This window comes from Pezoporus occidentalis, unplaced genomic scaffold (assembly GCF_034315485.1).
Source record: "Pezoporus occidentalis ecotype Australia unplaced genomic scaffold, CSIRO_AGI_Poc_V1 ctg93, whole genome shotgun sequence".
NCBI lineage: Eukaryota > Metazoa > Chordata > Aves > Psittaciformes > Psittacidae > Pezoporus > Pezoporus occidentalis.
In genome coordinates this window covers 5,069,858-5,097,811 of record NW_026916294.1, presented here as the reverse complement: position 1 = coordinate 5,097,811, position 27,954 = coordinate 5,069,858, and the positions used below count along the sequence as shown (strand labels likewise).

The following is a 27,954-nucleotide window of genomic DNA, read 5'->3' as shown; positions in this document are numbered from 1 at the left end:
GGGCAAAAAGCGTGTATGTTTTTGCTATGGGCCAAGTTTCCCACAGGGCACATGGACCAGGAGCTGGAGACCCAGCGCCAGTCTGCACTGAGAGGTGTAAAGATGCCCTTTTGCCGAGTGACCTCCTGGGATGCTGGTCCCGAGGCTGTGGGCAGAGTTCAATACCAAAGGCAGTGCCAGCCCCCATAATTGGGCACACTGATAGTGCTTTTCCTGGATTACCTTTGCACCCATGTGACTAAGCTTTCCCAACAAAGCATGCAAGCAATTAAGGAGCTGAAGCCTCATTAAACAAACAAGCCCACAAAAGGGCTTGTGACAGGTAGTGCTGGTGTCTCCAGCACAATTACCCGATAAACATAAGGCTTTGGAAAAATCCAGCTTGGAAAGGTAGGAGCTCAGTTGCATAATTCCTTTAATAAGCTGTTTTGTCATAGACCGTACCATAAACAGGACTGGGGGCAGGAGGATGGGAAGGAGGAGGAGGATGATGAGGAGGATGGAAGACTCCTCTTACCCTCCGCAGGCTGAAGAGGTAGGTTGTTTGCTGGGTGGTGACTAATACTGTTATCTATCTTTTCCTCTTTGAAGTGGTGATGTTTCATCTGTGGTTTGGCCTCTTTATCCTTTTGTTCAAAACATGCCCGTTTGCTTTCCCTTTGCATCCCAGGCCCCCAGGAAACAGTGGTGGAGACTGATGCCTCCTCAGCTCCTGGACAGAGGGCAACTGATGACCAGAGCTGCTAATTGTTGCAGGAAGAGGAAGAGACAGGCAATCAATTACTTGTGTGGTGCCCAAGCCCCATCAAATGTTTTAGGTGCGCTGGTGTCCCAGGGTGCTGGGTTTATCCCTCTGGTTCTGGCTTTGCACTGCATCAGGGTTTTTGTTTTAGAGCACTCATATTTTCCATCCTATGGTGGGGATGGTGCCTGCTTATTAGTGCGACTGTCACCCCAAGAGGGAGAGATGCACTCAGGCATCAGTAGTACCAACCAGATACCAGGCATCAGTAAGGCACAAGCTGGAGGTGCTCTGGCTGAGCTAGTGCTTTCCAACAAAGTTCTAGGGGAGGAGGGGGTGGGATGAGGGCATTGCTTGATGGTGACTGCACGTGCACGGACATGCCTGTACGTGTAGGAGCATCTCAACCTCTTGTGTTTGCACACACTTGTGTGGATGTTCAGCTAGCTCCTTGTGAGACAAGGTTTTGCCCGTAGTACACAGTGCTGGGAGGGTGTGCGGGCATGTGTGGGGTCGCTGGGTCCTCCTCCTGCTCCCCAGGGTGTACCAGAGCTAGGCAGGCCTGGATTTTCTTAGGGGAAAAAAAATCTTAACGGCTTAAATGACATAAAAAATGACCTGAAACAGAGATGAGCATGAAAGAAAGTAATAGGAGCTTTCTGGTAATGGCCCCCTGGAGCCTGGGTTGTTTTACGGTGACAGGTCAGTGCCATGAGGTGGGCAAAAAGGGAAGGAAGGAGGCCCCTCTTCCAGCTCCTGCCTCTTTTTTCCCCTTGGGAAGGTGCTGCTTTTATATTTTCCATCTGAACACTTTTTTCCCAAGCTCTAAGTGGGGGTCAGGGAGGGGGTTGGACTGTGAGCCTGGATGCAAAGGTGCAAACTCAGCCTCAGCAATGCAGACAACACCGAAGGAACCGCAGCTCCTCCTGCTTCAGGAGGGATAATTAATCCCCGGAGGTGGCTGCTGGCTGCTGTTTTGGGGAACCAGTTCACAAGTGAGGGACTAGAGCATTAAGGAGCAGCTATTAGAGGCAGCTGGGAGAGCAGAAAGGGAGGAAGGCTTGAATTTAAATGAGCATTTGAAGCTTAGGGCCGGAGCTGTGAGAGAGGAACGGAGGGGGGATCTAATCTTCAGCTAATAAGCACTGTCCTACCTCTGCCTTATGCCAGATGCCCAGCACCCCGCAGTAACAGTCTCCTTACCAGATGCAGAAGGGAAAAAAAACAAAGAATAAAAAGAGAACAGGGAAATTCTTGAGATTCTTTCCAATGGAAAAAATGCCTCCACTTATCACTCAGTGTCAACAGCGGCAGACACCTGTGTTTAAACACCCAGCCACAGTGGCAAGCCAAAAGGTAACAGAGAGCCTTCGCTTGCACGTCCCTGTGTGCATGCAAGAGGGACAACGGACTCAGGCACTTCTCCATCAGCCTGGAGGCTCTGCGGCCAGCATCTCAAAGCCACGTGAAGGCAAGCTCAGAGGTGGCAAAGCTGCCAGCATGCCGAGGTCAGGAAATGCCTGCAGCCTGGCTCTGCGTGTCAGGCGTTATCATGCGTTCCTCAGTCAGACTCTCACCTACTTACCCTTCCCTTCTCCCTGTCCTCCCTCAAACTCTTGCTTCATCCTGTGCAGTGGTAGATGCTGGTGCTCGCTGTTTTCACAGCCTGTGCGAGGGGCTCAGAAAGGGGGATGAAGAACAACGTGGGGTGTAAGCATTGGGATACTTATCACGCACTTCCCACCGTTTGGGGATGCAAGGAATCATGGGGATGCATGGAATCTACACTCTGGGGGGAAGCTATGTGCTGTTAGCGGCAGGCTTATTTGCTCTTGTTGGTGCTAATGTGTGGCCCCTCATGCCTACACACCTGAGCCACGTGCTGCCCATCTTCACCTCCCAGGAATGCCAGCCATCTCACATACTTGCTGCATGGGGATTCCTTGGTCAACCCAACAAAGCTCCTGCTCTTCCCACTACCCCATCCATCAGTCTCACTGCTAACCTGCGCCCATGAAGGTGAGGGCCTTAATAGACTTTCCCCCATTCCTTTCCCACTTCTTTCAAGTTCTTGTCCGTGAAAAATACAGAAGTTTTGGGGAAGGGGACCTCCAAGCGTTACAGCAGCCTTGTGTTTCCCAGGTCCTATGCAATGCTAAGGTGTTGGTAGGAAGGCATTACCATGTGACAGTCCAGTCAGGGGAACACCTACTTCCCATCCCTCAGTCCTCACCCATTTCCTGTGTGAGCTTGAGCAAGCTGCTTATCTTCTACATTAATTTCTTAATTAATGCTTAATTTCGGCTTGATTCCTATATGTGAAGAACGGAAATGGGTAAAGCAAAATCTCTGTGCACAAGCAAAGCAAAACAGACAATTCATTTATCACTTCCCATAGTCAGACATGTTCAGCCATCTCCTGGACAGCAGGGCTCCATCATGTCTAATGGTTACTTGGGAAGACAAACAGTGTCACTCCAAATGTTCCCCCCTCTTCCCTCTTCTCCCAGCTTTATATGTTGAGAATGACACTATATGGTCTGGGATATCCCTTTGGTCAGTTGGGGTCAGCTGTATGCCTGTGTCCCCTCCCAAATCCTCATGCACCCCCTCTGCTCATGTGGGGTGGGGTGAGGAGCAGAAAAGGCCTTGACTCTGTGCAAGCACTGCTCAGCAGTAACTAAAGCATCCCTGTGTTATCAGCACTGTTTTCAGCACAAATCCAAAACACAGCCTCCTACCAGCTACTATGAAGAAAATGAACTCTATCCCAGACAAAACCAGCACACTTGATTAAGGTCTGTGCATCCCACAGCATCTGAGTCAGCAGGACGGAAACGTTGGCTCATGCCTGCCTCCAAAACCTGGTTCATCCTGAATGGTGCTTTTTACCTGTTACAGCAATGCAGACGCTCCAGAGGGGAATGTATACATGTGGTGGGTTGAAACATCCTCTAGAAGGAGATGTCCTTTCCCAGCACGTTTTACTGTTTAAAGTGGGACTCCTGTGGTCCAGCCCCACCACGCAGACAGAGGAGTCTCTGTTGTTTCTGTTTGCTAATAGAGTTGCTAACAGCATTGCTGTACCATTTGGACAAGTGATTTTTTTTCTCACGTTAGCCAATGTTTTTCCCTGTGATCAACCCACTAAGCAGCGTCCGCTAAGCGCTGCATAATTCAGCATCATTTGGTGCCTGTAATGCTACAATTACTCTTCAAGGCTCATTTGCTTCAAGGTCTTCAGGCTGTAAAGTTATGGGAGTGTGGTTAGTGGATTTTCAGGAATGTCTGCTTTCTGGCAGGGGCTGGAGAAGGAAGGAACCGAAAAGAAATGCATGCAAATTCAATGACATAGCAGGAACTTTAGAGGCATTTCAACACAGTGATACCCACAGGCAAAGAAATCATAATTGTTCAGGGGAAATAAGGCCTTGCCAATCCTATGATTTTATCAGGAGTCTCATAATTTCCAGAGTGTCCTTAAAAGCCCAGCTGCTGGAGTCATCCCATTGTCAGGGAGCCTCAGCTTCCTTTTAAATGAGAAGGAACATTTTCAGCCCTTTTCCCCTCCCTTTTTTTCCCCAGAGAAAACCTTGAGAAAGTAAAATATAGACTCATTGAATCATGGAATATGCTGAAGGTTCAGGAATGGAAAGGAAAGAGGACCCAGGTCATATTAAAAAAGAAGCAGAAACCAACACAAAAATGCATGATCAAATCCCCGCTCACTCAGGGGTTTGGTTTTTGAAAGAACTCAATGCCAAAACCAAGCCCATTGCCCTTTTTATCTGGACATCTGATTTGCAGACACTTGTGCTTGGCTGTTCCAATATTGTGTGCTTGCCTTGCAAAGGCTCCGGCAGCCTTTGGTGACTCCGGGATGGGGCAGGAGGAGATGCTGAGGCTCAACCCTTACTCTTTTTATGTCTTTTCTCCCTGTTTGCACCTGTGACTTGCAGTTCTGCAGCTCCTGAGGGCATTTTCAGCCCTTAAAGTGCACGTGTCCCGGCACAAATGCTTCCTGCTTTGTTACTGGTGTAGGTGTCTGGCACATGGGATGAGGGTGCATGGGATGGCTGATGGAGGACATCAGCTTCACCACTGCTGGTGAATTTGGTGAGACTTGAGAAGGGCTGACCTCCATGGGGAGGCTTGAAGGTGCTTTTGGAAGGTTGGCCATGCCTTGCCCTCTGTCACGGCTGTGTAGTTAAAACCATGATAGGCACAGGCAAAGGCTGAGGGATTGTAACTCCCTGGTGTTGTGTGAACGAGGTCAGGTGAGGGGATTGAAAGCCACTTGCAAAGGCATGGTTATGCTTGCAGGGTACCTGGGCCCTTCATTATGTGAGTAATCTTCCTGAGCGGGCTTGTGCAGATACAAGCAATGAGTAAGTGCTGCAGGGTCATGTCTGCAAGAGGAGCGTAGGCTTGAGGGCCAGCCAAAGCCTGCACATGGATGTGGAGGAGAGGCAAGGGAAGGAGAAAGGCAGGTGAGAGCAGGGCAAAAGGAGTCTGCCTTGAGCAGAGGACATTGCTTGCCTTTCCTAGGAGGGCCCTTATAAAGATCAGGGGTGGGATGCCTGAACTGAAAGTGAAGAGACTGCCTTTTCTTAAGCAATGCACTTCTTCATTCAGAAAACAGCACTGGGCTTTTTTGTTAGAGGCTGTGAGCCTTTACAGCACCTTGCAGCAGTACTGTACGTGCCCTCATTCCTCAGCGAGGTCACCCGAGCAAGTCTGCAAGTAAATATAGCCAGGGATGGGAAAACATCACGTTCGTTGAAGTTTCACCCGGTACTGGATCAGCACACAGCGTTTTCAGCAGTTATTTTGAGCATGTTCGGGCTGAACTGGGCTTCCTGACTCCTGGAGGCAAAAAACAAGCCTTGTCACAGGGTTTGTTCTGCTTCCAGCAGGCTCGTGGCAGAGCAAGCACAATGCTGCTTTCCTCCAGCCTTCTGAAATAGCCCTTTGGCTAACCAAGAAGCCTCCCCATGCATGGAAGCTGGTGACTCCTGAGGAGCTGTCAGGTGTCACAGAGGAGGTACATGTGTGGGGCTCTCTCCCCAGCCTTACTGTTGGTCCAAAATACAAATCCCAGACTTCCAGCGTGGATTTCCCTCTTTTGGGAAACATGAAGAGTGTCAGTTCTGCAGGCCACTGATGGAGCTGGAGCTGTTGTGATGCGAGGAGCTGTTCTACATGCAAACAAGGTACTGCAGTCTGAGCCCTTTCCTGCTCTACCTCTGAGCCAGCAGCTCTGCAAACACCCAGTGCTGTGAGGGGAGGACTCCTGCACCCTTCATGCAGCACTGAGCTGTGATCCCCTTTGCTCTTCATACTTCAGCGGAGTCTGTCTCGCTGCCTGCATGGCTCTGCCAAAGGTTTGGGTTCATAATGGTGCCAAAACGTCTTGCTGAAAGGGAAGAGGGCAAATATTTCTGTTTCTGAAAGGATGCACGTTACTGCTGACAAGGAGTGAACTCTTTCTTTCCATAGACAAAACCCCAACCGTCTGTTCTGGCTCTAAACTTCAGCCTAAGGAAAACAGCAACACATCAGGAAAGCAGAGTTTCCTGCAGAAATCCCAGTGTTTGTCTGTCCGGTAACTGAGTGCTAATTCCAGGAATAAACCAGCTGCTATCCTTGCACACAGGCCGTTGTCTTGGAATGTAAAGAGGAAATGAAATAGGGAAAGGCAGGCTTTGTAACAACAACAACAAAATGAAATTAAAACATCATGTATAAAAGCATGCCGAAGGTAGAGAGAAACAGGGGTTCTCACTCCATGAAGTGTTACATGATTGCTCTATAGGTCAGCAAATACTGCAGGTGAAACTATGGAACCTCTGAAGTTGATTGTCAAAGTTTGGAGGCTGGACCTTTCTCACAGCCCGAGCTGTACATGTGTAAATGCTTAGGCTGCTTTCATGCTGTTCGTGGCAGAGACGGAGTCCCTGTCCGTGGAAGAGCAGAGCCTGAGGTGCAGCCAGCACTAAGTCAAGGTGTTCCTGCAAAAACAAAGTCAGAGAGACTTCAAAGTGTAGGAAAAAATGATCATCAAGACAGTTTCAGTTACTGATTGTGTTAAAACAGAGAGACCTGCTTACGTGGGAACTTGCACAACCCCCATTACTTTGTCATCTTGATGCTTCATCATCTTTATTGAGTTCTTTCTTGAGCAGCCCTAGGAGATGCAGCTCTCTCCTGGCACAGGTGAAGAATATAATGAGAGTGATTTACTGACATCCCTTAGCCTGGCTGGTCTTGCCTATAAAAGCCCTTTGTCTTCAGCTGGGGCTTAGAACTGCTGTGAGACCTCCTTCTGGTTCATCTCTCTTCTATCCCTGTTTCTTCCTCCCATCAAGAGCAAAATGGCTTCCTCTGTTTAGTAGTGATGATGAGCAACCCTGAAGAGCAACATCTTGAGGTAACCCCAAATGGCTTTTAGTCATGCTGGGCTGCTTCTTGCTGCAGGGGCCTGTGTGCACAAGAGTTGCTTCTTAGCTTCTCTTTGCTATGTCTGCTTTACCCTCCCTTCCTGTACTCCAGTTTTCTTCTGTGAGGCTCCTCTTTTATTCTCTCTGCTCTGCTGCTCATCCCCACTGATGTGCATGATGCCCATGGTGGAAGGTGTCTGTTGTCTCCACCTGGAGCACCTTTGGGCCCTGCTGGTATGCCCTCATTTTGCAGGAGGCTCCTCTCCTTGCCCATGCAGAAGGCACCAGGCCTCTTCGTGGTGTGACACTGACCTGTGTGCATCAGAAAGCAGAATGGCTCTGGAGAAGGGGTTGCTTTGGACCAGCTGAGAAGCTGCCATCCCTCAAAAGGCTTAAAAGCTCCTGTTGTTGGATCTACAAGGGCTTTAGAGTGCATTTGCATCTTCTAGATTGCTAGAGAAAAACAATCTTCCTCTGTCCTTTTTGCCTTTCCTGCATTTGGAAGATGCCTGGGGAGGGAGAAGCTGTGTTCCTAGCTGTGCGTGATGCTCCCATGGCAGGAGGTGGGAGATCACTGACTTCACAGTGTCTTTTGCTTTACCTCCCTGCAAAGTGCCACCACTGGTGGGGAGCAGGGCTGGGGCAGCCCGCTGGGATGCTTTGCTCTCTGTTCCTCTCTCCTGGCAGCCTGCTGACTGTATGGGAACAATGGGATGACGTGACCAGAGCCCTGTAAATACTAGTTCCCCTTTGAGGCTGTCGCACCGAATGGGAAGTGCAGACAGCCCCAGAATAGAAATTCAGTCCTTGCCCTGCTCCTCAGCAGAGGTTGCTCCCAAATAATGCCTCCTGCCAGACCCCTCCTTGCATGGCTGAGCCACTCTGCCCCTCATGTTGTTCTCCAGGCCCATAGGAAGGTCATCTCCTACCTGGGGCAGGCAGGGAGGTGGTTTCTGGGGCATGCCTTGCCCTGGCAGAGCTGGGGCTGGCAAATGATGTTTCCTACAAGGATGCAGACGCATTGGGAGGGTGGCAGGAGCCTTGGGAAGCTGAACCAGGAGGTGACACTGGTTTTGAGGACAGGTCACAGAGGGGAGGCTGTGCTATGCCTATGTTACCTCCGCTCTGAGGCGGGCTGCTTGTTGCCAGAACTACAAGTGTCACATTGACCCACCAGCAACCTACCCTCTCAAAACTCATTTTCCCTTTTGCACTGAACAGCAGGGTGCTAGCACATGAACTTACCATTGCTGATGGGCTGCTGATCCTTCTGCAACATGTTTCCTGGGACATCTCTTGAAATCAATAGACCATTAGGAAGTACCCTGTAAGGAGTGAGGTGTTGATCCAAGTGAGGATGCACCCCGGGTGGAAGGTTTGGATGCGTCAGCTGAGTTGCTGCTAAAGCAAAGCATTCATGCCTGCTCCCTTTAAACCACTCTGAGTACTCAGAGTAATCCCCTTGCTCCCTTTGCTTGTCCTTCATATTTAGTGTATTTGCAGTTCCTGTGAGTGTGCACGCTGCATTTCAATGAGGCTTCAGTCATCATGACCTGCTGCTCCTTATCCTGCAGGCCAGCACTAACGTGACAGTGCTGGATTTTGGATGTCAGAAGATTAACTGGTGCTGAGCATGTGCTGGTCAGTGTTGCAGAGACAGCACTGTGCAGGTCAGTGATGCTGGGCGGGTGCAGAAGCGTGGTGGTGCAGCATGGCATTGCATGTGGTCTTGAGGACAGCCACAGCCTTTGCAGGGAAATCCTTTTGTCCCCCAGGCTTTGACTGGCTTCTTGTAAAATGAGGGTAATGGGTCTCTGTTAGGCTGAGCTGTTTGGGGTAGGTACCATCACCTTGTCTTTGTGCAGTAACAAAGCCCCTTACACTGGGAGTGAAGTGTTACCTGCAGCACTGGCCTCTGGTACAAAGGCACGAGCCACGCTGTAGCCAGAACCAAATCTTTGGTGTTGAATTCAGTAGAAAATGCTTGGGCTGGGAAAGGGCTCACAAGAGACAGTTACAGGAACAGTGAGTGTCCCAGTGTCTGCAGATGAGTTCCTCCTCTGGGTGAAGAGGGATGTGATGATGCTTTCCTGGGGGCATAGGTTGGCTTTCTAGCTCAGTGACTCATCAAACCACGAAGTTTCTTTGAAGACCGATGCATAGCTGGGCTCCAGGCATGCAGATGGACTTTGGAGTTGTAGGTATATCCTCCTCTGCCGGCCTGGCTACCTGATAGTGTAGCAGATCTTGCCTCTACCTGCCTTGAGTCTCTCCATCAGTGTCTGTATTGCTCTAGGGTTTGCCAGGTTAGGAGTTCAGAGGGCTGGGGGCAGGCAAACATCTTCCCTTTGTCCCACTGATATGTTTTAGCAGTTTTGTCTGGTATTTCCTAGAGTTAGCTCTGAGCAGCTAAATGGAAGCAAAAATGCATAAGCCTACATGGAGGAAGAGTATTTGCTTTGGTAAACCCCAGCCTGGCTTTTTGGATGGCTCCAGGCAGCTCTTTAAAGACCTGTTTCTAGGGGCTTTAAAAATGAGGACATCCTGAGCTCAGCTGCAGAGGACATAGCTTTGCTTCACTTCCCCAACTGTCTTCTGTCTCTTCCCATTGCTGTTCTTTAACTTCGGCCTTGCCACCTCCTGACTGCTCTCCAAGAAGTGCAGTAGATAACATGCTGCTTTCTTCTGCAAATCGTGCTGGTACCTACTGGTGAAAACACTCTTTCTACTGTACTGCTGGGAGGGGAAGGATTTTCTGCCTTGGCACTCAGGATCTGCCAGGCTTCCTTTGCATATGTAGGTAGCCAGGAGGGTCACCAAGCTTGTAAAGTTTCAAAATGGGAGCAAGGCTTCCTGATGTTTCCAATAACCATCTCTAATCATTATCTTAATCAAAGGAGAAGGGATTGAGCTTGTTACTTGTGTGAGACCTGAAGGTGTATCTAGCTTTCAGCAAGCAGTTTGTAGGAGAGTGGCCCCCTGGCAGTTAGGCTGGGGTAAAGGAACACATCGCTGCATCCTCTCATGGCTGTGTCTGGAGTTTGCCAGTTACAACACAACTTACTCTCGGCTGTAATTGTATTCTCAATTGCCCATATTTCAGTGCGTATTTCCAGCTTCCACCATGCAGGAGGTTAAGTGTGAAATGCTGAGTGTCTTCTCCCCTGCACCCTCAAGGTGATGAGCAAGGAGCAGATCATCTGAGGAGGAACAAAGGAACACTTGGAGACAAGGAGATGTGTTTTCACATTGTTTCTCAGCTGAGATTGGAGGAGAAAGGGCAGAGCCCGAGCTTCTGTGTAACATGGTGATCTGCCAAGAGCAGTGGCAGCAGGGAACTGCATGGCTCAGGAATCTGGGTAATGGGCTATGTAAGTCCTTCACCTCTGGGCTCAGTGTTCATCCAGGCACTGGCCAGCAGTGAGGAAATAATGTTGCTGCGCAAATAAAAGGACTTGCTGCTTCTCTAATAAGCCCTGTTCCTGCTGTGGCTCCTAGCAAGTGCTTGGGGAACCAAGAACTTGTTCTGGCAAGACTGTTGTTGCTCTGTTGAAAATTACCAGGACAAATGGCCCCAATTAAACCAGCTGAAACTGGTGTGCCCTTGTGACCTGGGCACACAGATGTCTTCTCCTCTGTTTGCTGCCAGATGAGGAAATGTGTGTGCTCAAGAGAACTGATGGGCTGGATATCAAAAAGCACTAACCGGGTGAGCTGGCGAGGCAAGTAGTGAATGGAAGAGTGTTCATATGGGCAGATCAAACCTTGTCAGTTGTAGCTGGGAGTCTGGAGAATACTCCAAGATTCCAACCAAGTCACTGATGGTCCTTTTGTGGGGAAAAAAGATTACTTTCATCATCAAATGTTGATGGAAACCACTTCACACTCTTGTTACTGGTACCTTATCAAACTGTTGTGTGGGATCCTGGAGAAATCTGCTCCCAAGATGGACAATTCCCTAGCTGAAGGATCAGCTGGCTTGACGTTCAGAAAGAGGGTGGTATAAAGACCATTTGCTATTCAGGAGAGCACCAGGGAGTGCTGAGAAGGTGGCATATGCCTTTGGTGACTTTGTAGGCATCAATGGTGACAAGGCATAAAGCTCCCTGAGCAAGGCTGCAGTTCGCTGGAGGTATGACAGTGCCAAAAGATTGGTCAAAGTATGACTGCCTCAGTGGCTGTGGGTGAGGATTGTAATGATGGGCTTGACCGCAGGAGAAGTGTGAGACAGACTCGTGCCTGAACACTGATTTGTGTCAAGAGACATTGGAAAACAAATGTTCAAATAACCACTGATGGAAAAACCTACAGAAGGATGCTCTGTAGCCCTCACATGGGAGAGTAGTTAAGCGACTGCTTCACTGATGAGGCTGGCCTAAACGGATGCTTGCAGGAAAACTGAGGAAAAACTTTAGGAAAGAGGTTCAGGAAGAAGACATGATTGAAGATGAGCATAGATCCGAGTTTTTCTTTCACCTTAATCCATCTTGATGTAGTAGCCTGCCTGTGAGCAGTCTTTCTTTTCACTGGGCTTAGAGCAACCTGGTTTCTAGTGGAAAGTGTCCGTACCCATGGCAAAAGATTGGGACTGGATGATCTCTAAGATCCCTTCCAACCCAAACTGTTCTACAAGTCTGTGTTAGATCTAGAGAGCTAAGATGTGAAGGCAGAGGTAAATAAAATCTTATGCAGATCTTGAGAGCCTGCAGCACTTTACCCTTCCTATGTATTTTGGACACCTTGGCAAGGCAGTGACAAGGAACTTTAAGCATCACCTGAGTCTGGCATCAAGCTGAGCGTGTGACCCTGCTCTAGGTGAACTTGCCTGCTTTTAGAATAGGCTGTCATGCTATAATGTGGTGTGAAATTAAACTGGTGGTGCCTGCTTTGGGATCCTTGTGCTGTGAGATGGGCATGGAGAAAACCTGGCATTCAGAAGCTCTCTGAAGTGGTAAGACAAGAGACAGCAAAGCACTAAACCCGTGCAAAGCATGGCTGCACCCCAGGTGGTGATGGATGTTGGGGCATGTGGATTGAGGGAGTGAAGGGCTGCAGCCCGAATGAGCCAATGGGGCTGGTGGCTACTGAGCAGGGCACACTGAAAGAGCTGTGACCTGGCTGAAAAGCCTTAAAGCACGCAGGTAGTGAAGGATGGAGGGAGCTGACTGACCATTGGCTTCAGTGTGCCCTTTTGTGGGCTGAAATCCTTCTGTCAGGGGTCAGGAAAGGGGCTGGGGATGTTTGGTTTACCTTAACATCCTGTGCCAGCTCCTTGGACCTTTCTGAGCCTATGCATCATGTTATTGCAGTGACCTTTCTCAAACCACTTTGAGCTGAGTATCGGCACAGTCTATCCATGCCTATATTGAAAATAGGATTACTTTCTACTTCCCACCTCAAGAGGCAAATTGGCATCCACAGAGCAGGATTTAAGCTGTTAAAGCATTCCTATTAGTTAGTCTCCTTTCCAGCAAACTCCCTGGAAGTAGAAAAGGCAGAAGAGGTAAGATGGCAAAGACTCTTATCTCTGGGGTGGGCTCTATCAGAGATGTTGGGGTTTATTTTGCCTCTAAGATAAGTATGCTCACCGATGGCCTGGGGGGAGCAGGGAATGGGGTTTAGCAAACAAAGCCCTGTGAAAAGGGAGAGCTAGAAATAGAAAGGCTGTGAATACAGAAGCCCCAGGCAGTGTCTTCCTCTGCCTGGAAGAAGCTTTCCCTATTACAAAGGCCACCGTCTGACTGGCTGCCTGATGGCCCCAAGCAGTCAGGGGAAAGCAAGGCCCTCAGAGAGGCATTTCTTTTCCTGAGACACAGTAAAGGCCTCTTCATAGAAGAAGCAGCAGGAGGGAAGGTGGGGAAGGGAGGAGGAGGGAAACAAAGGGAAGTCATAGCCAGAGCTTCTTTCGCTTTGTGAAAACAGTCTTGGTATTAACCCTTCAACAGTGCTTTGAGCATCATCAGGCCCTGAATGTCTGCTAATTAATCCACAGGCTTGTACAAGGGTGATAGGAGGATGAGAACTGAGTTCTGAAGGTTTTGGTGGGTTACCCATCACCACTCTACCCTTCCTTGCCCATCCCGGCAGGGAACAGTGTGGCTCTCAGCAGGAGCATCCCTGCAAAGGACAGGTCTGCTCATATAGAATACTTCAAAGCTGTTTCAACAAGACTGCAAGCTCTCCTAGCTTTGGGTTTTGCTGCAAATGGGAAACTTGCCTGCTGGTTTGAGCTTTCTGGTCTGGTCTGAATGAAACTGGCTTTTATTCAGTGAGAAACCACTCGGAACTTTACACAGGATCCAGTCTGAGCTATGATTTGCCAAAGAAATGTTTTGCTTGTGATTGATCCTTCTACTTAGAAGTGCTGGGATCAAGGAGGAAGTTCCTGGAACTTAATTTTGAATGGCTGAAAGGAGGTAAACCAGTTGGAAAGGAAAACTGGGGAAAATTTAGCAATATGAGGCTACCAAGTCTCACATGCCTGTGTTAAGGGTGTTAACGTTAAGTCCTGTCTGGAAAGAGTGTAACAAGTATTAAAGGGTTAAAGATCCCAAGGCAGAGCCCCCTCTGGGCTCTATAAGACGATGCTCAGTGTAGTTAAGTGTTGCTCACAGAGGATATTTTTCTGCTATCTTCTTATGTCACTTCTCATCTCGTTTTGGGTTGTTTTTATGGAATATTTTGTATTTGTTTGGGGAAAAAGCAATGGAAATTCATAGGAAACGTAAAAAATGCTGCTCTCAAACAACCTTCCAGGAATTCTCTTAACAAAAGGTTCTGATTTTTTTTTTTGCAGGTAGCAATAGTCAGTCTCACAGCCACAGCATGCTTGTGCTTATCTGTCAATACCCTTCAGCTGAATTATGTCAAGACCTGAAATAAGGGACATCTGAAGGGCATAAGAATATGTACCATGTCTGTTGAGGTGCCATAGAAGTTGCTAACCTGGGTTATTAATACCTAAAGCATATTAGAAATGTGTATGGCTGCTAAATAGAGTTAGAGCTTCTCAGGGTGATGGGGTTGTTGAGGAAGGGTTAAGCAGAAACAATGGGATAAACTGGGAAAGGGGAAACATAAGCTGAATACCAGGAAGACATTTCTTCACACTAAGGTCACTTGGGCTGCAAGAAGGGGAAGTGGCAGCTCACCCAGGCTGCCTTCTCCAGGCGCGCAGGATGGCTGCAGGGTTGGGGATGCAGAGGGAAAAGGGTTGGGGTTTTAAGGAGATGCAGGCTGCCTGGCTTGTGTTTTCTGCCTCTGGGTGCTTTGGAGCAGCTGAAAAAGTAAACGTCCTAATGCTTGTCCTCCCTGAGGGCTTTTACTGCAGCCAAGCACCAGGGTTGGGATCTGAAATAAGAAAGAAGGAAAACCAGGGAGTGAGTAAGGAAAAGGAGTGGCCTTAAAGGAATCCATAGGAATTTTTCCTGAATAGATACAACCATTGCCCAGAAGTATCTGCAAAGAGAGGTGTGAAAGGGACAGCTCTGACCATGAATCAGGCTGATTTGGGATCCCTGTGGGGCAGAGCAGGATGGCGGGCTGGGCTTGTGCTCGGACTTGGCACTATCATGCCACTACTGCCTATGGCAGTTTCTCTGTAACATTTTCCTACAACCCCTGTCCCGGACAGGTCAGTACATCTGATGAAATTGTGCCCCTCTGCAGCCTGATTTTCTGCTGTGGTGGATGCAATATGTGTTGATGTATAACTAGAGAACCATAGGCCACAATGAGGGTATGCAGAGATAAGCTGTAGTATCACGGTATCACAGTATGCTAGAGATTGGAAGAGACCTCAAAAGATATGACCGAGTTGGAGCAACCCAACTAAAGTGGATCTAGTTATAAGGTACATAGAATGAGTGTAGGATTTTGGAAGAATTATTTTCTTCATTTTGTTTCTGCAGGTATTTAGCCCTTTGTGCTGAAGACAGTTTATGATAACGTGAGGAAAAAGACAATGAAGCTTCAATGAGACACTGGGATAGGCCCTAGCTTTTCTATATTGCACCTTGACACAAACAATAACTTTGGAAAACTGATTTTCCTCTTGCTATTAAAGTTGCTGCACACACCTGGTTTCCTTGCTGGAAATCTTCCTCCTCCTTGGAGGTACTCTTGGATTTCCTCTCCATGTTGTACTAATTCTGCTTGGGTGAGACAGAACTTGCTTTGCTTTCAACAGCAGAGGAAATACACCAAACACTGTTAATACTGGGATGCTATAGGCTTGATCTGTAAGTGAGTTGGGTGGCTACAAGATGCTTTGGGGGCTGCCTGGAGATGCTCAAGAAGAGTAAGCATGGATAGGAAATACCTACCCAAACAGAACTAAGAGCAGAGACCTAAAGTGTAATTGTCGGATGAGCAAGGGTGGAAAAGCCTTTTTTTTACATTGCAGAACGTTTAAAGCCTTGACTTACACTGCTGTGAAAGCCCCCAGTGGCATTTGTAGGGAGAGAGAGCCCTAGGAAAGGGGGTTGAATATCTTCAATGAGAATGGCCATCAGGGTGGAGAACTCTCATGAAACACAGAGGCCAGTTCCTAAACCTGGTGGAAATGATCTCTGGGGCCCTGTGAGAGGGTTTTATTTTGCTTATCTCCCCTTTTTAAATTGGAGCAAAGTTGTTTCCTTCTCCTCAAACCACCAGACTTGAAGCTCCAATCTGGCTTGCTCCCACACTGACTTCAGTGTGTGAGCTGCATTTAGCCTTTGGCCCTAAACTCCATGGTAGTGGAGACACCTGACTTTAGGGTTTGGCAAGCCTGTATGAATGCACACTCACAATGCAGCCGTGGAAAGTGGGGAGGAGAAGCTGCTGCAACCTTGTGTTTTGGCCTTCCAAGTTCTGCTGATTCAAACACAGCTCAGTTTGGCTTAACTCTATCGTAGCAAAAGCATCTGTGCACCAGCATGGTAAATGGTGGTGTGGGTTTTGGCCAAGCTTCATTATGCAATAGGAAACAAGACGCTGTATCTGAAAGCAAGAGTTCAGGTCTTCAGAGGTCCTGCTATAGACTCTTGCTCTGGGTGGAAGCAGCTCTGAGTTTCCTGCGTGGTGTGGTGAAAGAGCCCAGCCAGAAGCAGTGCACTGAAAGCTGTGGGGCAGAGATAGTGCTCAATGTTCTCCATGCTGGCATAAGACCTTCAACAGTTGTTGATCTTTGGGTAACTGGTTGAAGGAAATGGACTTCTTGCACTGCAAGCAGGATGAGCTTACGTGCTTTCATGGAGAGCTAAGTTTGCTTGGGAGGCTGGGTTGGACTGAAGTCTCCCTCTGCCACAGACTTTCAGTATGACCACAACCAAATCACTTAATTTCTGGCCCTGCTGAATTCAGTGACAGAACTGGGACTTCAACAGGATGGGAATTCAGCTAAATAGGAAAGAAGAAAACCCCAGCCCACACCACCAAAACTGTGTATTCGATTCCTCATAGGAAATGACTTCTGTTGTTGGACCCAACTTCTATACAAGCCGGTGTCTCTGTCGTCAGACAGCAGTGGGAGATTGGTGATAAGGACATAAAGAACAAGGCACAGGTGGGACAATGGTTCCTAAAGTTCTTTTTCCTGTGATTGTCTTAGCAAATCCAGCATTTGATTCATTCTGTTCTGTCTCTTCTTGGTTATCTCTTTGCTCCTGCTGAAAACCATTTGACAAGCAGCAAGGCCAACATGGTGCTTCAAGCTTCCTCATGACCTCTGCCTGTCTTCCAGCATGGTGAGCAGCGTTATCACAAGCTCCCTGGGCTTTGAATAGGATGCTTTCAGAACAAGCCCTGGGAATATTTAAAGCAGCACACAGGAGGGTTATTTTCCTCTGCATTGACATTCCTGTGTTATCAACCTCCAGAGCTTGTTGCTTGCGTAAAGAGAGCTGTGAACAGTCCAGGCATGTGATGTTCCTCTCCCTTAACTCTGTCTCTTATCAGCGTACATGAGGCTGCTGTGTCTTGTGGAGAGCTTTTCCATTGCCATTAGCAGCTTGTTTCTGCTCCTAAAGCTGCTTTTTGTTTTACATAAATCCTGCCTGTTCCCTTCCCCAAGGTACTCATCCGTCTCTAACTGCAGCTACCTCATTTTCTTTCAAATCCCTTTTGCCCTGCCTGCTGCAGCAAGCCCAGGGCAAGGCTATTCCCTCTTGTTCCAGGGACGCTTGAGCAGTGTCCTTCCCCACCTAATAGTTTTGGAAAGTCTTCTCTGAGGCAGTGACAGCAGTAAGTACATGCTTCAGAGGGTGGTGGTGCAGGGAGCAGCTCCCTGCAGACAAAAGCCAACCCCATGAACACAGCAACAGCGTAGTGGCGAGTGAAACTAAAGCATATGCAATAAGCAGGTATAAAAACACAGGTAGATAGCTCTAGGGAATTATGTCTTTACAGGACACAGGATCAAGCAATGACTTCAAGGGTCGGACTGTGCCTTGCACATCAGTTGGAGCTTGCTTACCACCATGGGGACCACTGGGATATGTGGTACTGCTTGGAGAGCCTGACCCCTGAAGGAATCCTTTGCAGAGGCTGATGAAGACAGCCAGGCCATGAAACCTCAACAAGAACCTTTGGTATTTGTTTGAGAGATTAGATAAGCTGACAGAAATGCAGAAGACAATTGTTTACACACACACACACAGACACACAGACACTCACACCATGAAGAACGTGCTTTTCCCAAAATAGCTGCTTACTCTTTATTTATAGCCTTTTTCCCTTTCCTTCTTCTGAGATGAAGCAGAACATTTGCAAAAGGGGCAAGGAGATCTGATGATGAATAACCATTTCTTGTGCAGACCAAAGCCGTCATTAGACCTGCCAGCAGGGATAGATGTCTGGGTCTAGTGGAGCACCAGAATTAGCAAGTATCATTTAACTGTCTGAAGTCTTTATCTAACAGAGGACGATCTCCTAGAAGTTCAGTGTTTTGGGGTTTTTCCAAACCATGTCAATGATAATGGGCCTGATTTATTCAGTCTAAAAAGTTTCACAGGAAGTAATCAAAGGCTTAGATTGTGCCTGAGCTACAACCTACTCATTTTGGCTCCTGCTCCCATCCCCTTGATCACCTCCCAGCCAACAAAGAATGTATAATGCTGACACTGGGGGAGGTAGGGTTATGAGGCCATCTGAATTTTACAGAGGGAGGAACCACGAGATGCTGAGTTCTGCTGAAAACCCTCACAAAAGGTTTTCCTTAGGCCTCTGTGGGTCTGTGCCTAAGGTGCTGACCCAAGATCACTCAGACAATTTTGGGCAGAGCAGAGAAGTGACCATGCTGCATTGCCAGGTCATCTCTATGTGCTGCTCTGAGACCAGAGTATGGACCTGTGGAAGTCTTGCTTCCTGGCAGGACATCTTCCTTCCTCCATCTGGGGTCACAAGGCTATTGTTTTGCATAAAGGACTCTGCAGCCGGCAGGTAAGGGCTGCCCCAGATGCTAAACCTTGTCTGGTTTAGTGCTGCAGCGTTTGTCTCTGGTTGCCTTAAGGTAATCCTGTGTTCTGCTCCAGTGTTGCTATCACATCTCTTTGTGGCGGAAGTGCTTGTGGTGTCCTGAGTGCTGGACTGTGGCCTCAGAGGATGATGAAGGAAGAGGAGGAGGCTGGCTACAAAGGAGAAGCCTTGCTCTGTGCAGGGCCTGTAAAACCTTTGGCAAATGCCACCACCAGGAAGAGCATCATGGGAGGAAGGGCACGGCTGTTTTAATGAATCTTATGAATGTGTTCTTTACCTATGTGTGCATTCATTTTTCTAGTCTCATAGAGTGCAGAACTAAACTTTGAACAAAAATAGCTATCTACTTACATAACATTCTTGCTTGTAAAGCTCCACTGCTGAAGCTCTCCAGAGGCTCCTGGAGCAGAGAACTGTCAATCACATCAAAGCCATGACTCGGGTGCATACGCACATCTTGGTAACGTAAAGTCAAGATTTGCAGTGTTTACATAGGATGCTCTGTACAAGGCGTGTGATGGCAAACACAAAGCAGCATCTGAGCTCTGCTGACACAAAGATGAGGTAGGGCATTGGCAACAGTGGAGAGATGCACATGGGGCAGGGCTTCCCCTTTCTTCCCCCTCTCCGTGGCTGCACAGGGGGTAGGAAGGATGAAGGAAGGGTTTTCATTCTATGGGTTGCTGGTTTTCATTTTGCTTAGGTCTTCCTGAACAGGAGGCAGTCCAAATGCAGAGCCCGTGCTCTCTGTTGCCTTACGGTGGGAGCTGCTGGTCATCTGATACAGCTCAGTTTTAGTGTCCACTGCTGTGATTAATTGTCCTAGACAAGCAGCTCCCAGAGCTGAAGAGATTTGGAGTCAGAGCTCTCTCCTTGACCCTCTGCTTAGGACAGAGGCATACTCATGCTGGGGGGAAAGTTGCCCGGTCACAGCCAGGGCTTCAATTATTCCAGTGATAAACACGGGAGTCTAGAGTCAAGGGTGTTCATTCTTTCCATTTGCACTTTAAACATGCGTGGTTAGAGATTACAAATGTGTCATCCTTTCTTCATCCTGTTTTCCCTTGGCAGCCATGCCGTACGTGGATGAGCCCGGGCAAGCAGTTGATACCAGTTTGTTTGCCAAAAGTAACATTACGCTGTGATAGCTCGTGTTGACTCCAAAGGACTGATTCTGCTGAACATGCTTATTTTCCTTAGGCACCAAGGTGGAATGGGTTTCGGTTAAAAATAACCGACCTCCCCGTGCTGAGCAGAAGAGTTTCTTCCTGGGAAGCCATTTTTAACCACAGATGGTCACCAGATGCGGTGGTTATCAAGGAGATGAAAGCTGGAAGCCCACCATAGAGGATGAGCTGAATTCTTTCCTCTTGCTATCAGACCTTCTCAAGTGGAACAATTTCTTGGTCATCCTCTGGTGTGAGGGGAAATGTCTGCTTCAGGGGGATTATGTGGGAACCATTGGGTCAGTAAGAGACGTGCGGTGGTGGGCGCGCGTGTGCGTGCTTAGGAACAAACATTTACTGCGACGCTGATGGATTCTGAGAAAGCCAGGGCTGTCCGCTGTGTCTTGAAATAGCTCATGAAAACAGGCAGCCTTACACTGCTTCCGTGCTCTGTGATGGAGATATGCAGCCCTGAAGCATAATTTGTTATGCAATTTATCAAAATAGCTATCCTCCGGGGGCTTTAGTGCCTTAGCGAGAAGAGACGAGATAAAACTAGGGACTTGCTTTCTTTAGTGAGATAAATAGTAAATTGTTTTCTGAATGCCTTGGAGTGATTTTATTGGAAGTCTTATTTGACCTCAGAATACAGTGGTGCATTTATAGAAGAGCTATTTTTATCTCTGCTATGTGGAGGGTGGTGCTAAAACATCCATATTGTTAGTGACCATGAAAAGAGTGTCTTCCAGTTCCCTGTCTTTCCAACAACATTAGTTTTGGATGCTGTTGTCGATCAGGTCTCTCCTATGTTTCTCAGGGGCATGCGCTCATGTCACGCATAAGGATGAACATATATGGTCTATGGTTATATGTGTCAGGGAGAAAGCCTAGTCTAGCAGATTGAGCAGTAGATTTGCTTTCTACACTAGTTTTCTTTAGTACATCGGACGAGGTGTACTGCTTACCCACAGACTGTGCTCTGACACCAACATGTGGGGAGCCCTTCCTTGTGTCCCAGGTGTGCTGTGATGACAGGATCCATAGCTGCTTTGAAGGTGCTATCAGGCAGTCCTTATCCCTCATACAGCAAGGCTGAGCTCCATTGCATGCAGGTACCAATGACTTGCTTCCCGCTTGCTTTGGGCTGGGCCACCAGCCTGTCATATCTCATGCTGGCAGTTTCTACCTCCGGCTGCTTATTTACTTTATAGTTTAGAGAAGTTCAGGCAATTCTGAACATACAGTGAAAACTCAGTGTTTTTTTTTCCCCAGTGAAAATTCTGGCAAGCTTCTGCAGTAGCTCTAATACTCATAGAGCTGGGAAAGATGAAATGTGTTGAGCCTGGTCTGTTTGCCAGGTTATGCTATGTCAAACCTTGGGGGGAGGAAGTATTTTGCATATGCTCATGTGGGTTTTACAGAGAAATTCCCAGAAGATTTTATATGCTTTAAGCAAGTCCAAGCCAGGGTCTGAGTAAGACTTTGGCAGCTGGCAGGTCTGTGTCCAAATAGTTGAGTTGGAGGCAAGAAGGCTTTCTTCCGGTGCTGTTAAGTGTTCGCTCTCTTAATGCACAAAGATCAAACAAAACATTCCTGAGAATATTAATAGACCCGTCCTGGGAGCAGAGCCTGAGTGTGGTACAGCAAAAAGGCAAGTGGAGGGGCGTCAAATGAAACCCTGAGTTCGCTTTCGGTGAGTGATCGTGATCCAGAACAGGAACTGAATGTGGGAGGGGGAAATAGTCTGCAGTCATGTAGTTGATGATTATGTGGTACTACCTACACAGGGAGTTAAGGAGCACACTTCCGAGCGCTCCACTTCATAGCCTAGGCAAAAGGAGTTGTCTTTCAGCGTGGGCTGCTATGAATAGCAAGGCGTTCGCATCCCCCCGAGATGTGTATGATCCATCCTCTTTAGGGTGGCGTTTGTATTTTAGTGGATATGGCAATTTGTCTGCATATACAAGTACAGGTGCATGCATCTGTAAAATCTGGCCCTACCTCTGTGTGTGCAAGAGGAGGGTGTCCGAGTAGGTTTGTACCTCCACAGAGCTCAGTATATGTGTGTTGTACCCTCCTCCACTCTGTGTTGAGTCTTCATGAAGACCTCTGTTTTGTCCGAGGCTCGCTGAAGTTGCTTAAATCCATTCTATAAGCTCCCTTGATACCTCACTGCCAGAGAAAACAAACCCCAAAGGCCTTTGGAAGCTCTTACTGAGCACTGACTCCTGTACTTTTTCTCTAATGATGCACAATTTGCTATTTCCGGGATCCAAGGAGGATTTGTTATTGACTTTTAGAGGACCCAGGTGTTGCTGCTGGTGTTTAACATCACTGCTGTAGCTGTGCAACCTGCTATCTCTGCCTAGGCAGGCTGTAGGAATAAAGTGAAGCCATTTACCCCCAAGGCTTTTCCCCACCCTTTCAGCACTCCGCTGTGTCTGGGAGTACTCTCTGTCCATACACAATGGTCTTTCTTAAGATATGCAAAGCATTGAAGGAGGACAGTTTCATGCAAAGGCAAGTCCCGGCCCCGATCTGATCCCTAGCACTTCACTGCAAACAGGAGAACAGAACTAGCATGGAAATATAATTCCCTTACCCTCACTTTCCCTTCCTTGCCCTCCCCTCAGTGCTTGCAGGAGAGGGGCTAGCCAAGGGCCAGGTACCATCACAAGTGGCACGTGATGCACAACCAGCAGCATCTTTATTTAAAGCTCCACATAGCCAAATGCTCTTTTCTCAGCAGTGGAAAGGCAGATACGTGCTGAGTCTTGTTTATACCCACAATGCCATGCACATGTTCCTAACTTTTTATAGAAACACTCTTGATTCTCTGGGTGTGGGTTCGTTTTGCTGTTGGTTTTTTTATCTGTGGGGACTTATCCCACCAGTTGGTCTAATCAGCTCCCAAAATTGAGTGATCATGGGAAGCTGTGCAGTGAAAATAACTCGTGAGAACCAGATAGAAAAATGCTCAGGACATCCAGGCTATTAATAAAAGTGAGTGTTGCAGAGCCCTGTACAAGCCTGCTGCATCAAGAAGGCAGGAGCAGCCACCCAAACTGTTTTGCCTCTTCCGGGTCATGTTGAAGTTGCGATGTTTTGGCATTCATTTTGAGCAAGAGGAGATGGTACAAACCTGCTCCAGGGGCATGGCTGCAGCACAGCCTCCCTGAAACACGACGGAACATCCCATGGCACCTTTCCTATGGAAGCAGCAGGCTCACGGGTGATTGTGGCCTGGCTACACCTGCAGTTGGCTTTGGACAATCTCACCTTACCACATGTCTGGGTTTCTTCCATTCTTACCCATGACTCTATCCATGCTCCTTTAATGCAGTGCCAAGCTTCCTGCTTCTTCATAAAGCACTTGCAGCATCTATTTCCAGTCTTTGCACTATGGGAGCAATAGCTAACCCCTCTGTAATGTTTTCCATTGCATATTTAACTTTGCATGCATGGTTTGTCATTGCCAGAGCTTTTATTTTCCATTCTGCAGCCTGACAAATGCGTGCATGAGGTACATCTTTAGTGAAGGAACCCCTTCAGAGTGATGCCTTCTCCACCAGCACATGAACAAACTGCTGTGCTTCCGACAGAGCGCTGCTATAAATACAGGAAGAGCCTGTTTTACTGTGATCCACGTCTTCCAGTCAGATCCCAACCCCCTCAGTGTTGTGCTGATGCCAAATCAGCAAATGCTCAGGGAAACAGGATAGGCCACAGCTGTAAACCAGCAATGGCATCTTGTGCATTGGCTTGTTTGGGGTGGGTTTTTTTTTAGTGTAAAAGACTGGAGTGGTGCAACACTGAAATTGCATTGTCGAAGATGATAAATGGAGCAGACAAATATAGCTGGGCATATGCTGAGTGTGGATATAGGTTTTTAATTTCCCTTCTTCAAACCAAGACCTATAATAAGATGTTTCCTGACTTGAGTGTGAGTGTTTTTAATAGCTTTGTCTTTTTTTTTTCTAGCTGGATACTTTTGGATGTGGATGTGGCTGTACTGGCCAAGCACTGCACAGTAGATGCAATGAATATTGTTTTCCAGCTCTGAGCTGAGAGTACAGTAGGTGCTATAAACTGTCCTTCATGTCCACTCTGTCAACGGGTGAGCACATTAGTACTCTTTCTTTGCAAGCTGAAGCAGCATCGGAGATGGCAAAGGAAAGAGGTTTTGCTTGCAAGAGAATGCATGTTTCTCCTCAGCTGGATGGCAGCATCAGAGCGAGGGAAGGTGTGCTTTTGTTTTGTTTGCCTCTGCAGTCATAACAGGCAGTGGGTTTGGTCCTTGATCTTCTCCCTCACTGATCCAAACTTCTGGCTCCTGTATGGGCACCAGCAGATCCCATGGCCATGCAGCAAACAGGAGCTGATGGAGGATGAAGTGGCAGGAGGAGCTGGTAAACAGATAACTTCACCCAGCGTCATGCATACACACACACACAGCAGCAGCTATTCCATGGACTTGCCTGAAACTGCTCTCCATGTAGCTTTGCTGAGTCCTTCATCTCTTAAGATGAACTAATTCAGATTTATGTTCACCATCCCTGTCGCATGATGCAAAGGCAGGATGCCCAGAGTCACGCTGTGCAGCAGCACGGGGCCCTGGCTGCTGCTGGCCGGGTTTCTTCATTGTTGTAAGAACCACCTATGGATAAGTAGGGCCTCAGGGCTGGAGTCAGTCATGTGTGGTGACTGCTTCTTGCACTGGTCTCTAAAGTACCGGCCAGTGGAGGCAGATTATTAGAAGCCCTATGAAATGCGTGTGCTCAAAACCACATCTTCAGACATCATTTGAATAATGAAGCTCAGCTTTCACTTAAACAGAAGCCTTAGCATCTTTGTCCTAGGTGGTGCAGAAACCTGAAGGTGTATCCAAGGTATGTTCTTGTTTTAACCCACAAGATTCATTTGTAAAGCCATGGTCATGGCTGGGAGAAGCCTGAATTGCAGCCACTTTCAGACTGGAGCCAGTTCCTGTGTCTCAGGTAGGACATTTTGAAGCCTCTTGCATAATACTTGTACTTCAATTTGATATGAGTCAGGGTTGTACTGATATAAGAAAGGCAAACATTATACTAGGAATGTGGTCTACAAGAAAAGATCCAGCTAGGCATACCTATGGACACTGAAAGAAGAGAAAGCTGAGGGAAGGGCACATCTCTAGGGCACAACAGGCCATCTGAGGGAGTGACGCGTTTCTGCTGTCATACTAAGACACTTGCATCCCACCTCTGTGGGATCAAGTACAGGACATCCCTGACTGAAAAGGGACAGCGAAGCAGCCATGGAGCATTAGCCCCTGCTCTGACAGACTTTAGTGGGGAAATGTTTTACTACTTTCATATCTCTGCTCCTCATTTCAGGAATGGGAGCATCACCATCGTTCTGCCTTGTGCATGTTAGCAGACCAAGTAATCAGATGTTATAACTTCAGAGCCATGTCAGTCCTGATACGCAAGTTGATAGCTCCAAGTGGATGCAGAGTCAGGAGTCAGCAGTGGCTTTAGGAAAATCTGAGCCTGAGTCTGGGTGAAGGACACCATCCTGATCAGCATCTTCTGCAGGCAATAACGCATGCTCCCCCTGGACCTCTGAAGCTGTTAACAGGGGGCAGGGGAGGAAAACAGCTCTGATGAGCTCTGATCCCAGCTCTGATGAGCTGAGCCCTAATGGGCCCTCTTGGCAGGGGCTGTGTGCAGGGTAGTATGTCTGGAATCAGCTTTACAAAGGGGTGTTGTCTCCCTCTTCCCTCTGTATCCAGCTGGGCCGTGCTCAGCTGCTGGGAACAACTGCAGGGGCAGCTGCGCCGATGAGGAGCACACTCCTTTTGCTTGGCTTTGGCTGGGGCTGCCCTGCTCCCAGTCCCATGGCTGTGCTGCCATCCCTGAGACTCTCAGCTTCACTGCTTGCTCTTTAGGACTGGATGCAAACATGGCCCCAAGTGCCTACACTGCTGCTAGAGACTTTCATAGAATCCCAGACTGGTGTGGGTTGGAAGGGACCTTAAAGCTCATCCAATTCCAACCCTCTGCCACAGGCAGGGACACCTTCCACTAGAGCACGTTGCTCCAAGCCCCGTCCAACCTGGCTTTGAGCACTGCCAGGGATGGGGCAGCCACAGCTTCTCAACATAGCCATGGATGTTGTGTTCCCTTTGTCCAACAGCAATTGCTTCCCAGGCTTTACCACACATCCATGTGTCCTTTTGCAACAGCAAACCAGGGCTCAGGGGGTCATGCATGTCTCCCCGGTCATGTAGTAAACTCATGGGTGTCTCTGTCCACATAGTCTGCATTGGGCCCCTCTCTCTTCCTATGGCTGTGGTGCAAACAAGAGCTGAGATTGCGTGACACGTGCCAAGTAACGCAGAGATACCTCTGTTTTGGGATGCTGCTTAGGAAATTCTTCCCGTTCAAACCAACCCACAGCTGGCTGCTTTTCTCCTGTGCTGGCTTGTGCCGAGCAATCACTTCCCACTCTTCTTGATTCCAGCTTTGCAGATGTGCACAGACACTTCACACCAGCCTGAGATCAAGCTGATGCAATGAGACCATCGGGCTGGTGAAAGTCTACACACAAGGCGTCTTACTTAAACCATAATTACCCTTGTGGTTACTTCCATTGCTGCCACAGCATTGTCCCTCTCAGATGTCAATCGCCACCTTCCCCCAGGGGACATTTATGTTTTCCAAGAGGTTGCAAAGCTTTGCTCACAGGCCATGGAAGTGTGACATAGCACATAAACATCCATAAACCCTTCTGATGCTGACACCAAGCAAGATCAAAGCTTGCTGGTGACAGTTCAGCGTGGCACAAGGCAGGGTACTCTGCACAGTGCCTCACATGCCCAAAGGGAGATACGAGGTGTTTTCCCTGTCCTTGGAGTAAGTTGCATTGGTAGCAACATCTTTCATCTCAAGCCATGATAAGAGAAGGGGTTAATTCACCACTGACACCAAGTGCTGAAGTGTTTTATCTGGAGTACCGGTCAGTAATACACTTTAGACAGAGAGATACTATATAAAATGGAGAGGTGACCCATGGAGGTCTGGATAGGTGTAATTAGCTCTGCTGTCACATAGGAATGAGCATGTTTGTACAGATTATGTCCGATTTCTAGCAACACCTGCTCATTTGCTTTAACCAGATTTCTCAAAGAGGGACTAATTAGCACTTCCTTGGAAGCCCAGCAATGGCTTTACCTCTTGATCGGTATTCCTTCTGCTGGAAGGCAAATTAGTTACTATACCAGGGAAAGCTGATGGAAGCAGGAAACCATCTTCATGCCTAAAATTAAAGGAAAAGGCAGAGCTCACTAGACCTGGACTTCCTTTCTCATGCAAGGGGTGAGGGCTGTGTGGTGAGTTTCCTTCTCTGCATCCTTGAATGAAAATGCTGTTTTGGATCTATATGATTTCTGAGGGTGAGGGCTATGTGGTACTGCTTCCCCAGGGTTTGAGCCCAGCAGCTCAGGGCAGTGCTTGTGCCACCCCAACAGTGGCACACGGTGGCTTGGGAATGAAGGGACCCCCTTTAGTGTCGATGCTGGAGTCTTCTTCCGAGTGACCCTGTGCCAATGGGGTGGACAAGGCTCCCTCTTTTCTTCAGCAGGTATAACCATGAGCAAGGCTTTATCTGACCATATTAGCACTTACTACAGTTGGGGAGCTGATGGTGTTCATCGATGCTCTGTTTGTAGAGCACCAGACTAGCCAACCCCTTCCTAAAGAGGTGGATTATGATGAAGTTCATGAAGGCTCCCAGTATCCTGGGGTGAGCGTGCCAAGGCACAGGGCACATGTAACTGACTAGGACAGTTCTCCCAGCCCTTCATCCTGCTACTAACCACCAGCACTGCTGAAGCTTTATAGCTAAAGCAACCCTTTAGAAAACCTGCTTTCCTCTCCTGCATGAAGGGATGAGGTGTAGCCATCTAACCCGGCCGTCCCACACCCTCGCCTCAATGTGGGAGGTGCGGATAACCCTTCTTGTTCCATGACGCATTCTTGGGGGTGTTTCTGTTTTCTTTCAACACCCTTATCCATTAAATCAGTCTTCTCTTGACAGCTGCTGTAGGTGGCTTCTACAGCACTGCAGGCTTTATGAACAGATAGACGCATTTTGGGGCAGTGATTTG

The 27,954-nt window shown here is 48.1% G+C and overlaps 2 long non-coding RNA genes across 5 annotated transcripts; both read left to right on the top strand.

Moving 5' to 3' along the window:
- Nucleotides 1–81: 81 nt before the first annotated feature.
- LOC134157143 (uncharacterized) lies at nucleotides 82–27,135 on the top strand. The gene is made up of 4 exons (XR_009962203.1): nucleotides 82–390; nucleotides 671–818; nucleotides 1,913–2,098; nucleotides 26,310–27,135. It is a non-coding gene; the product is annotated as an uncharacterized LOC134157143 (long non-coding RNA).
- LOC134157142 (uncharacterized) lies at nucleotides 7,041–19,436 on the top strand. Of its 4 annotated transcripts, none has more exons than XR_009962200.1 (4): nucleotides 7,041–7,172; nucleotides 16,627–16,729; nucleotides 18,384–18,603; nucleotides 18,696–19,436. It is a non-coding gene; the product is annotated as an uncharacterized LOC134157142 (long non-coding RNA). The 4 variants fall into 4 exon arrangements; XR_009962201.1 differs by lacking the exons at nucleotides 18,384–18,603; nucleotides 18,696–19,436 and adding exons at nucleotides 16,855–16,910; nucleotides 17,572–18,340 and having other exon boundaries at nucleotides 7,042–7,172; XR_009962199.1 differs by having other exon boundaries at nucleotides 7,044–7,172; nucleotides 18,384–19,436.
- Nucleotides 27,136–27,954: the final 819 nt, after the last annotated feature.